This window comes from Anabrus simplex, chromosome 1 (assembly GCF_040414725.1).
Source record: "Anabrus simplex isolate iqAnaSimp1 chromosome 1, ASM4041472v1, whole genome shotgun sequence".
Taxonomy (NCBI): Eukaryota; Metazoa; Arthropoda; class Insecta; order Orthoptera; family Tettigoniidae; genus Anabrus; species Anabrus simplex.
Window position 1 is genome coordinate 82,498,831 of NC_090265.1, and position 13,441 is coordinate 82,512,271.

At 41.3% G+C, this 13,441-nt stretch overlaps 1 non-coding gene across 1 annotated transcript; it reads right to left on the reverse strand.

Annotated features, from left to right (window-relative positions):
* Positions 1-9,791: 9,791 nt before the first annotated feature.
* Positions 9,792-9,946, reverse strand: LOC136858899 (5.8S ribosomal RNA). Its single transcript, XR_010858680.2, has one exon. It is a non-coding gene; the product is annotated as a 5.8S ribosomal RNA (ribosomal RNA).
* Positions 9,947-13,441: the final 3,495 nt, after the last annotated feature.

A 13,441-nucleotide genomic window follows, 5' to 3' on the forward strand; every position in this document is an offset into this window, starting at 1 on the left:
TAAAATACGAATTTTGACATGTAAAGAACCTAGAATTTCTAATGGAGATGAATTAGCCGAAACATATTGAACAGGAGATGAGACATAGTCAGGTAGTTTACAAACAGATTTCAATTTAGAATATCATTCAGCCGAAATAATCGAACAAACACTGCCTGAATCTAAGAGAGCTGTTACAGGTTCATTATTTAACTCAATCTTAAGAAAAGGAACAGGTGCGGGGGTATCCGCCGCAATCCTAAGACATTCTTTGGGGCATTCGAAAGATGAATTTGAAGATAGAACATTCCATGAATTTTCGACCTGTTTACCAGGGGCTGAGCCTCGGGAAGAGGGATTAGTCGACTCAGCCGAAGCCGCTAGTCACATTTTATTATTGGCATTGGTGGAATTTGCGCCAGAAGTTGAGCAGGAGGGGGTGCTATTTGAGTTTGGGCAATTCTTGGCGATATGTGAGAAAGCCCCACATTTAAAACAGCCTTGTGATGAACCAGCTCCATTATTTGCCCTACTAGACTTGATCAGTGAACACTTATTGCGAAGATGGTCAGGCGACCCGCAAGCATAACATTTACGAGGTGTGACTGATCGGCGAGGTGGAGGCCGAGTATTACTAAAAGAAGGCGGGGGTTCTTTCGCGACACGCAAGGAATCGGCGTATCTCACTCCTTCCGCTGAGACGGCCAACGCTTTCACTCCGTCTCCAGGGGAGATAAGCAGTCCCGATAAATAGAAAGATAATTAGGTTGAGTCGTAAGTCATGGCAACTATTTTTTTTTACTCGCGAACAGGAGACAAGACGGAAAATCTAAGGTATGAAATTGGAAATGTACGGTATGTACTTGCGTATGATCCCACTAGATGGTGTATGTAAACAACAGTGTGGGTCTAAGCACGCCTCCAATTCAGTGTGTGAGTGAGAATGTCACAAAATGGAAGTTAATAAGCAGGAGCAACCATCGTATCGACGGCTTACTTCTAAAACCTCGTATCTTGCAATGCTCTTTCTACCCATTATTTTCCTTAAGACTGGTCACGCCTAACAGCCACATATTGATATGCAGCCCATCAGAACAATTTTCGTTGTGTTCATTTTCCTATGCTGAAGTGCAAAGGAAATTGAACCTTAAATACATTATACTGTAGGAGTGCGTAAATACGTGATGTAAACAACATCCCTACTATACAGTATGTTAAGGCCCATTTTCCTTTACACATCGGCATAGGAAATTGAACACAATAAAAATTGTTCTGATGGACAGTACATCCATATGTGGCCGGGAGGCGTGGCCAGCCTTAAGGAAAATAATGCGTAGGAAGAGCACCGGGACATACGAGGTTTTAGAGTTAGGCCGTCGGTATATTAAAATAGCAGTTCTCCGTGGCAGAAACGCACGCCAATGCCATGCAGAGCTGCGGGAAGCATTAGGTGTGCATGCCATGCCCTACAGAACAGTGCCGAGGTGTGAGGAGACGTTGAAACGGGGTAGAGTATCAACTGCCAATTTGCCTCGCCCAGGCCGTCCATTGTCCATGGGCAAAGATGTATGGATAATGGTGATCGATCAGTGTTTACATGAGGACAGGTGCTGGACTCTAGCGGAATTGCAAGGACATACAGCAATACCAGCGGCAGCCATCGTTCAGCGTCGCTTACAATAGTGGGGATGGGGAGTTCTTCCACACCCACCTTATTCGCCTGATCTGAGCCCATGTGACTATGATGTAATCCCCAAAGTCAAGAAGCCATTGCGTGGACAACGGTTTGCTAACAAAGAGGGCATCGTAACAGCGTTTCGGAGAGAGGTGTCACAAGTTAGCGATACACATGCAGCGAATGGTATTCAGCGCCTGCCCCAACGCTGGCAACGCACAGTGGAAACCGTGGGTGATTATTTCGAACGCCAGTAACCAGTGGAGACCTGTCCTTTGTACGCAGTCTTGTGTATTTGCTGTCTATACCATAATAACACAATGTTTACCAATGGCCTCTGTTCTGTCACTTTCCTACGAGAATCTCCTGAAGTCAGAATATGTCTTCAGCCACTATGCATAAGTACATGCCCTATATCCCCAAATGCATACCTTAGATTTTCTGTGTTCCTGTTCGCGAGAAAAATGTAGTTGCCATGACTTATGACTCGACCCTCATATATATGTAGTATCATGATCTACGTCCAACAATATGGCAGCTGATCCAGCACACAACATTCCCGTGCCGTGTCACAAGATAGCCAAATCTATAGAACCATGCCTTTTTCGCAATAACTTATGTTCTATTTCGCGGAAAGGGAACAATTTCTCGCGTTAGTTCGATAAATAGGACTTGACTCATTGCTTGAATTTCGCTGTAATCATTTTCTAAAATTCTTCATAAAATGTCTCGTTCCTGCGATTTGAGAATCCTATTTATGTAAAAGATAAATATGTAATTAGAAAAAATACTGATAATTATTCATTATTCCATATGTAATCCTGATTAGGACTACAGTATAATATAGTGTACAGTACCCAGGGGTAATAACCCTCTAGCACTAGGATTACCAAACATTCTTTCTACCATCTTTTACCAAAGCGGTCATTTTGACCGATAGTAACACATATTCATTTCTTGAGGATACTGGTGCCAGGAAAACATTCAAATTGAGTACAAAAACACCATAGACACTATATAACTTAATTATGATCATGTAGGACTTGTAAACATTATTATGAATAAATAAATAAATACGCTAGTATGGCAGAATGTTCTTCTTACACATTTAGCTTACACTATATACGTATCTGAATGAATGTCACTTTCTTCTTTTCAACTTATTTGTCGCACTGTACACGCACACTTTGCTTGGTCACCTTTGAAGTGCACTTACGCCAGACCAGTTTTCTACAGATTGCACACCTTTTTTTTGTCTTGTTCCTTTTGCAAACTGCGACCTGACACTGTCTGCGATGTGAACTCTCTTCAGAGGCTAGGGCCTCGTTGTTGCAGCCAACAGCGACGATGGTGTTGAAAGACCTACTAATCCGACAAAACGCACATGGATTGGCTAGATCAGTTGCCAGCTGTCTCAGGAACACCCGGTATTTGCTTGCCGGCTGTTGCCTTATACAGTGCATAAGCATTTATACCAACGAGATCTGATATGTTGAAGAAGACATCGCCGACTCATCGATTTTACCAGGTACTTATGGTCCATTTGATCAACTATGTGGACACCAAATTTGGTAGAATTAGAAGAAGGTACTGCTTCAGGTTTTTTCTTCGGATGTTGTTCGCTGATGCTTGCATCAGTATGTACTGTACTGAGAATGAGGACATTCTTGATCTTTTTACCTTGGTAGGACATGAGAGCTGCATCATCATTTTTGTATACTACTGTGCTGTAGCGTGGGTCACTGCTGGTTATCGCAGAAGGAGGAACTTCTCTCCTACTACGTGTCAGAGTGCCTATGGTACTTGTCTCCTTTTTCTTCAATGATTTACATTTTGCTAGTTTCAGTGAAATGAAAAAGTTATCACTAGTGATATTTCTTCCGTGATTGATGAAAGGCTCAGCACGACGCAATACTACATGTTCACTTAGAGACCGATCGGTGGGTCGCGCTTCATCTTTCACAAGATAGGGAAAACCATTTACGACATACTTGGCTTCCACACAGACAGCCAAACTTGTCTGGTTCATTGGCCATATACTGCATATATGGGAAAGGGCTGTTCATCCACAGTAATGATTATCACCTGGTCAGTAGCAAATAGTACAATTAGATCAAAATTTGTGCCACACAACGGATACAAGCACAAATCTATCAGTTTTCAAGTGATCCTTGCAGGTAAATTTTTCGTTGAATCGAATAAACCTCATGAATTACTTACACTGTGCACAGAATTATGTAAATACAAAATGACTAATGTCAAATAGGCTTACCTTTTTTCATCAGCAGTTTTGCTGTTGTGCGTGCGTCGCACAACTCTTGAGATTGCTCGACTGTTATGGGAAAATATTATGTAAATGGTTCAGAATTTCGGCATCCCCCAAAAGACTACGTGAGAACATATTTCTTCGGAGTTAATTACAAATAATTAGGAAATCTAGTTTGAATGTTTGTAACGACTGAACACGACAATTGACTGTTCATTATGATTGCACACCATTCATTACTGAACAAATACAGGCTATATTTTCTTGTCAGTGTACTTGAAGCATTGTTTGAAATGAACTAACAACTGCCCTGTTGTAGCACACCAATACGCTATATTCGATACTGCAGTAAAAAAATATACTGTTACAGGTTGTTAGAATGATATTCCACTCTAAATGAATGCCACAAAAGTCTGATATATAGCTACTGCAGTAGCGGTCAAAATGACCGTCCGGAAAAAGTAGGTATATGACCTCATTGCACTAACTAGAAATGAGTTACGGATATTTGAAGCTATATGCCGAAAAGTACACTTAAAATCATTAAAAGCCACCAAAGGATTTGTTTGTCCTAACCGCATAACGAGAGTGATAGAGAAAACAGAACGGAAAACGGTCATTTTGACCGCTGCGGTAAGCCTAGTGCTAGGACGATGCCTCCATTCCTGATTAAACATCCGACTAACTCAGGTTGGGCAGAGAAGTGGGTTGATTGTCGAAGGGCAAGTCTAAATGTCGAAGTTTATCACTTAATTATAAGTATATGACAGGAATAATGGAGGTTTATCTCGAATGAGAAACAATAATATGGGGTAAGATGAGTTTATTCCATAAAATAACCCCGAATTATACTATCACCTACCGGGTGAGTTGGCCGTGCTCGTAGAGGCGCGCGGCTGTGAGCTTGCATCTGGGAGATAGTAGGTTCGAATCCCACTATCGGCAGCCCTGAAAATGGTTTTCCGTGGTTTTCCATTTTCACACCAGGCAAATGCTGGGGCTGTACCTTAATTAAGGCCACGGACGCTTCCTTCCAACTCCTAGGCCTTTCCTACTTTCCTATCCCATCGTCGCCATAAGACCTATCTGTGTCGGTGCGACGTAAAGCCCCTAGCAAAAAAAAAATACTATCACCAATGAAATTCAAATATTAAAATAATTATAAAATTATCATAGAGATAAAATTGAAAATAAAATGGACATCGAAACGTTAATTACGCACTCAATTAAATGCAAAAGTGAAAGTTCAAACACAACATTAAATACTTGTGAACTTCAAAAATAACATCACATGATTGTCCAATGTTCATGTTCATATTCGTATTCGTATTCGTATACATATTCGTATGGAGTAGCACGATTTTAAGTATCACGATAACACGGATTGAAATTCAGGGAAGTTGCCGCAAAGGTTAACATTAAACGGATATTTAAGACGCAATGGGACATGATATGAACTACGAAAAATACTAGTGGCATTTCCCGACACTATATTTATAATAATCACAAAATAATTAAAATATCTCTGATATTTACATTGGATTAGGAAAGGGAAACTTATATACTACATCGACTCGACATGAAACGCGGTTCACCCAAAAGGATCTAGTAAAAACTAGATTGACCACAAGCATTCACTCAGCACTCGGGCTGTTCCCCATTGAACAACAAGACAACATATTAAAACAATACGAAATTGCACAAAACACCATCCTGTAAGAGAAAACAAAAAATATCCTTTAATGAACACGTGGAAAGCAATGGTAAACATTGCGTTCCTCTGCTGCATTTGCGCACCGGAAAGTGCCTTCGTCTGTCATATATTTCCTGCTTTGCTATGGGCTGAAAAGGAATGTTGGAAACTCAATACTACTCTGATGACTGGGTCACTGTACGACAAGACTGTATTACGAAAACGACATCTCATTTCACACTGTCTATATAAACACGGCTGATAAGTCAACCTGTAAGGCGAGGTCGTATTCCCTCAACTGCTCGGAAATTCACATACAGTCGTACTTCTTGCTAGTATGCTATTATAATTCAACACACACATCAGATTCACTGGCCTGACATTAATTTCCCGTCAATTCTAATCCTCAATAATCACTCAGAATACAATTGCAGGACTATTCTCACTGCACACAATTCTTATCCCATTATCAGGCATGCAATCGGCCTGCATAATCAACTTCATAAATCAGCATGAATTAAATTCTCTTTTATATCTAACGATCTCATCAGCCTTTCTCATTATAAATCCGGGTTCGATTCCCACTCAAATCATTGTACGAAACAGTTTCCAACCCACATTGGAAGAATCCTTTTCTAGTCAACGTTGCTTATACAGCTCCACATGGGTCACAACTCCTGAAATAACATGCGTCATGCAACGTATCTATTACTAATGTTTCTAAATGGAAAAATGGAATTTACTCTCAACAGCTCAAGTGTTTAATTCGGAAAGTGGATGATCTTGGCAATCTAATCCTCCTAACATACAAAAATATCGGAATCATCATAAACTACGTAACATGTATAATGACACAAAAACAAAATAAATCCTAACGTCTCCCTCAATATCCCATCTAACTAATCGTAAAGTAAAAGGAAAATAGAGAAATCATGCAATCCTCTCCTGTCCGTATTTACAGCATCACAAATGTAAAATATACACATGCCATCCAGCAAAAATTACGTTAAGGGAAATCCCTACACTAAGCTTCACTAGTATTATTCATAATTAATATAACATGCCATTTAATTTAAAAACATACGTCTTATGTTTGGCAATTCCTTGGACATCGCCAGCGGGTCACATTCCCGCTCCGGTATTGTGTTATTCCATTTTCAGCGCGTATTTAACATATGGAAACAATCTTCTTTCTTCTAAGGGCGGTGCCATCTCCTTGATGAAAGTTGCTGTACACTGCAACATACAAGACTTCAAGTAAATACCTCTTCACGGCTCTATGTGCACGTGCCGAATAAACACTTGTCAGCTGTGAACTAAGCCAACATTAATCTGACAAAACAAACACACGTAAAATTCAGAACACAAATGTTTAGGGTTTAACATAGTTAGTTAGAGCGGCTCGCGGTTCGGTACGAAAGTCCTTCGCGATACACGGCCGACCCGAAAATACAAGGCAGCTGAGCGTCTCTCCTACACTCACCAGTCTGCGGCTGATATTACTGTCTATTACTTTAGAGTAAAACTTTGCGACATAATGCAATCGGCAATTTATCACCGCACCAGTTTACTTACCACTCTTCACAAATAAATGCACTGTTTTTGGTCGAAAATACCTTACACTGTTAGATGTCTACCCACGTGGCAACATTTGCGCACAGATATCAGAGCAGTATAGAACGACGTTCATTCCACGACGACTCACACAATCAGAATGACGCTCCCAATGATTGGGACGCTTAAGAAGCTTAGCTAACGCCGTTGTAGCTATGGGATTCCCGTACGTTCAAATGATCAACCAATCTGCGTGCTTGTTACCTACATTGATTTTTATATTAAAATTAACATAAACCACACTCCTCGTGATTTAATAATGACTCAGATAATTGCTATAACGTCTTCCTTATTATTTCTCACTTTCAGACCTGTGGAAACCCATCAACTGACAGAACTGACTCCTCTATATCGATGTACTCTCCATGCAGATATCCATGTTGGTCAACCTGGGATTTTAATTCCTCGCGGTCCAGAATTCATATTGGCCACACCCTCGCTTCCTAATTGGCCAAATGCTCTTCTTGGCCAACGACTTCTACACGTGCCGAGATGTGCTAACTTCTGGTAACGCTGAACATTTCTCACGGTCGCAAGCAAGCATCGCGCAGCATACAGCGACTTTATGTCTCCATGGACATCCGGTCTCAACTGTTCTGCAATCTACTACTTTTCCAATGCCTGACTGAAATCCATCTCGATATAATTGTTTAATATGGCAAATATATATCTGATTGTCTCTTATGAGCCGTCAGGATACGGCTCAATAGCGCTAATCAAGATTACATAACAATTTACCCTTCCACCCTATATAGGATGAACATCCGTCCAGCAATTTAAGGTATTTTGTAAATTTACCGTGCGGGACGTCATATGTTCGGCAACTGTTTCGTTTCCTATCCCAACGAATTTTCGTGTTATTGTCATCGGTAGGAATTTTCACAATAGACAACTGTTCTTACATCTACAGTAGCTTCAACTTAACATAGCGTAAACGTTCCCAAAAGTATGATCTTTGGAATTGCAACGAAACAGGTTATAGCATCTTTGAAAAAGCGATCCTGATGTACCTTTCGACTTCCGATTTACCTTTAGTCCACGGCATGGTAGCACGAAGCGCATTAACACAGACGTATTGTTTTGACTGGTGTTTGTTTTAAAGATTTTGTGATTTTTGAAATGGATTCCGCATCGAATAGTGATGACTGTACTTCGTCACAAAGAAGAAAGCCATCATTTAAACCCAAGAAAGCAAAAGGGGAAAAATGAACGCGTATGTGCGTATAATGCGAAGTCGGAATCCAACACGCCATACTTATCTCCTGATCGAAGTAATGACAACAAGCCGTTTTGTAAGTTTCACAAGATGACGTTCAGTATTTCTCGTAAAGGATTCTACGACATGATGAAACACAACAAAGGCAAAGAAAAATAAAGATGACTGTAATCTATTTTTCTATGTTACTACTTCAACAAGTGTTCTCTTGGTGTGAAGAGAGGGAAACTGGCAACAAAATGCTTTTGAAAATATTAATATTTTGTCATTTTAAAATGGCAGATAATTTAGCTCTCTCCCAAAATTGTGGAATGTCCCCCATTCCTTTCTGCCTTGTCTCTCATTCTTTCATTCCAACAGCTGGTCACTGTAAACCTACATGGCCATACCATTGCGGGATTTCCTAAAATATGATAATTTACAGGAATTTCTGTCGAACTGAGAAATCCTTGTTCTGTCTTCCATTCTTCTTTCAAACTCGTTATTTTCCATGATTTTCGCTGTAGTTTCGAAATTATCGCAAAAGAAGTCAATTTTGCTTTAAAATGACGTTATCGCTTCAAATTGCTGTAATTCGCGAAAACAAAATTACCAATTTCTTAATCAGATGATTGGTTAAAATATCTTAAAATCGTTTCTAATTACTTTCGTCGCCTTTATCGTTTATGCGAAAAAATCGTGGCTCTACCCATCTATCAAGGCAACGTTTCGATGCCATATATCATTATTGCGTGGAGAGGGTAGATACCGTCATTTGAGGCAGCACTTCTTCAGGGTGTGACGATCCTGTCCCCACGCGAGTTCCAGAGCACACTGACACGGTGTGTAACTTCTGGTATGGGTCCCAAGTCGGGGTTATTAGTGAAGGCCTCAACCGCATCTGAGGCGATGGTGGACTTCGGTCGGTGTGGGTTGCGTAAGAGGAAAATCTGCTGCATCTGTACTCCCGTGCAGCGGCTGCAAAGGCGTCTGATCTCAAAGTTAGGAGTGGCCTCATTATCTGCTGGCAGTAGCTCTAAAGTGCAGTGGCATCAGGAAAGGCATAATGCGATGTAACTCTTGCCAAATCCACTATGATGAGTTCAAGAATTCATTAGCACCCCTTAAATTGGCATTTTTGGTAAATAATAGATATGTCGTCCGCTTCTGTGATGTAGCGGTTAGTGTAATTAGCTGCCACCCTCAGAGGCCTGAGCTCGATTCCCAGTTCTGTCATGAAATATGTAAAACGGTACGAGTGCTGGAACGTGATCCACCCAACCCCGACAGGTCAACTGATTAGGGGGGTCCGATACGAACCGCGACGCTCCCACCCTTCGAACGCAATGTCGCGTTCAGTTTTAGCAACCGACCCTCAGCCAGGCGTGGTCCGGGAACGGAATCCATGGACCGCAATGTGCGTTCGAAATGTCGATGTTCATGTATCCTGCAGTTCACATGTCGATGCGCAATTCGCTGCGTTCTTCATCGACCCACGAGCCGAGTGATCCACCGTTCAGGGTTGTTTTTTTCATTTTTCGATCGTTCTCTCCACGGTGAGTGGAGGAGAAGCAATCATTTTCATGGGTTTCTCGTCACAGAGCTAAGAAGTGTTTCGAGCATGGGCGTTGCGTTCATTTAAAAGCTTCCCGCCGGGCCGAAGCCACGACGGGTCCCCTCCACTGAGCGAGGGAGGTAGGTACCCAATGCCGAACGTCTGCATCGTAGGAGACGCGGCCACGCGGACCACGACACTCCCGCTGTCGGCGACGGCCGGGGCCGCCGCTTACAGCGTACGAACAGGACTCGCCGAAGTGGTTTTCCGTGGTTTTTCATTTCTCCTCCAGGCAAATGCCGGGATGGTACCTAACTTAAGGCCACGGCCGTTTCCTTTCCTCTTCCTTGTCTATCTCTCCTAATATTCCCATTCCCCCACAAGGCCCCTGTTCATAAAAGCTGATGAGGCCGCCTAAGCGACGTACTGATCCTCCTCCAAAGTTGTATACCCCGACCCAAAGTCTCACGCTCCAGCACACTGCCATTGAGGTGGTAGAGGTGGGATCCCTCTCTGAGTCCGAGCGAAAAACAACCCTGGAGGATAAACGGATTAAAAAAGGAAGAAAAATAGATATGGTTAGTTGCTTATTCAGGACATGTCTTACTATCCAATGGTTTAGCTGCAAATGCGTTCTACAAGTTTTAAAATAACAAATATCATGTCATAATAAAGTTGCTATTCTTTAAGTTATGCTTGCTTAAATTTAAAAAGTCCTTGGCGAGTTGGCCGTGCGGTTAGGAGCGCGCAGCTGTGAGCTCGCATCCATGAAACAGTGAGTTCGAACTGTCGGCAGCCCTGAAGATGGTTCTCCGTGGTTTACCATTTACACACCAGGCAAATGCTGGGGCTGAACCTTAATTAACCTTAATTAAAGCCACGGCCGCTACCTTCCCATTCCTAAGCCTTTCCTCTCGCATCGTCGCCATAAGACCTATCTGTGTCGGTGCTGCGTAAAGCAACTAGCAAAAAAAAAAAGTCCTTATTTCTAGTAGGAAAATCTCTTGTAAGATTGCTGTTCAACTTTTATCATTAACATGAGTTGATCAGTGTGCTTAGTTTTCTCCTGTGCGTGATACTCAAACATTTCTTACTCATTATCATTATCATTCATTAATTGTACCAGTCCAGTGAGTTGTACACTTACATTCATGAGACACGTTTATTTTGTTTTACCACGACTAACTAGTAGATAAAGATCACTATGGCGGATTCAGAGTGAAAGTTAAGTGGTAGCTAATTAGGGTGCTTATTATGTTATTCCTTCAAGGGCCTAAAGTGAAACAATATGCAGTACAGATTGATCATAAAGTTCCATTATTCCCTATGTATTACATGGATGTAAATGATTTTGGTTTCTTACTGTCGTAGGTGTGATATACATCTAAATCATAGCTGACGAGTGCACTTACACCATGGACGAACTGATTGTAATGAGCAGGCGGGCTCGCCAACGATCCTATACGGAAAAATCAATGAGAGGTGATATTCAGGAGTTCTTGTTTGTAGAAATTGAAATTCGTGGTACGAAGTGTTTACTCGGTGTAGTGTACCGCCCACCGAAGACTGGAAACATCACAGATTTAGAAGAAGCGCTACAGGATTTAATATTCAGGTATGAACATATGATTTTAATGGGAGACTTCAACACTGACCTGAAAAATGAAACCACTGAGACTAGGCGACTGACATGCATGTTTGAATCAATTAATATGACAATTCTGCCCTTGCAACCCACACACCATGTTGCAACCTCGCACACACTCCTCGACCTAATCATTGCAAACAATAATGACCGTATATTGACACATGGACAGATGCCTGTGCCAGGCCTTTCCCGCCATGACATGATTTACGCTGCATACTCTTTAAAATGTCCAAAATACAGGCCTAAGATAATCAAATACAGGGATTTCAAAAATTTGAACGACGAAGCTCTCATTGAGGACGCTCTGAGCACACCATGGCACACAATTCAGTATATAAAGGACATTGACGACAAAGTATCTCATTTTAACGAACTTCTCTTAACTTTATACGACAGACATGCCCCATTACGTACTGCTCGAGTAAAGCGACCCTCTAACCCGTGGCTCAATCAAGAAATTCGTGATAAAATGAAAGATAGGGACTCAGCCTATAGCTACTACGTGAAACATCCAGCGCAGGAAAATTTTGAGAATTATAAAAAACTTCGAAATAAAACCACGCAGATGATAAGAAACGCTAAAATACGCTACTCGTACGAAATTTTAAATACACATGACTCTGCTGTTGCATGGAAGACTCTCCGAGATATGGGTCTAAGTAAAACGAAGACAAAGGACAGTAACTGTAATGTACCTTTGGATGATCTGAATGAGTATTTTAGCTCAAGAAACGTCCAGACTAACGGAAATACCAAGAGAGCCACTATTGACAGAATATTTTCAAAGGGAAAGCATGGTGGTGAAACATTCTACTTCTCTCACGTGACTCCAGGTGATGTAAAGAGCGCCCTTAATGACATAAAATCAAAGTCTACTGGACACGATGGAATAAACCTGTCCCTTTTAGGAAGAATTCTAGACATCATTCTTCCTACAATAACGCATATTATTAACACCTCTCTTATGACGGGAATCTTTCCTGGGAACTGGAAAAATGCCATCATCCGACCCTTGCAGAAAAACAGTACCCCCACAACCCTTGACGATTACCGCCCTATTAGTATTCTCCCTGTACTAGGAAAAGTACTGGAGAAACTAGTACACAAACAAATGACAGCCTATCTCTTACATCATAACTTACTCGACAGATATCAATCAGGGTTTAGATCGAACTACAGTACCAGCACAGCATTAGTAAAAGTAACTAACGACATTCAGCTAGCAATGGATAACGGACAAATGACAATTCTTACTCTTCTCGACCTTACAAAGGCATTTGATTGCGTAGATAAAGACATTTTACTAGCTAAATTAGAAATGATGAAATTTTCTAATAATGTATTATGCTGGGTACGTTCCTATCTCAGTGGACGTAAACAATGTGTGTCAGTGGGAGACAATGTGTCTAGGTGGCGAAATACTGAGATGGGGGTAGCACAGGGTGGGGTGTTATCACCACTTCTGTTCTCCCTATACATGAATGACCTATCAGAACAACTGACGAACTGTAAATATCACTTATACGCTGACGATATCCAATTGTTTATTCATACCAAGCCGAATGACATACAAGAAGCAACCATGAAATTAAACGAAGACTTATTTAACATTAACGAATGGACTAGTAGCCACTGCCTGAAAGTAAACCCATTAAAATCGCAAGCCATCATAATAGGATCTAGAAAAGCGCATGCCAAGTTAGAAAGCATCAACGTACCGGTTGTCAAGATCAATGAAACACCTATAGCACTGAAAGACTCTGTTAAGAACCTTGGAATAATTTTTGATAAGTATTTAAGTTGGTCAGAGCACGTA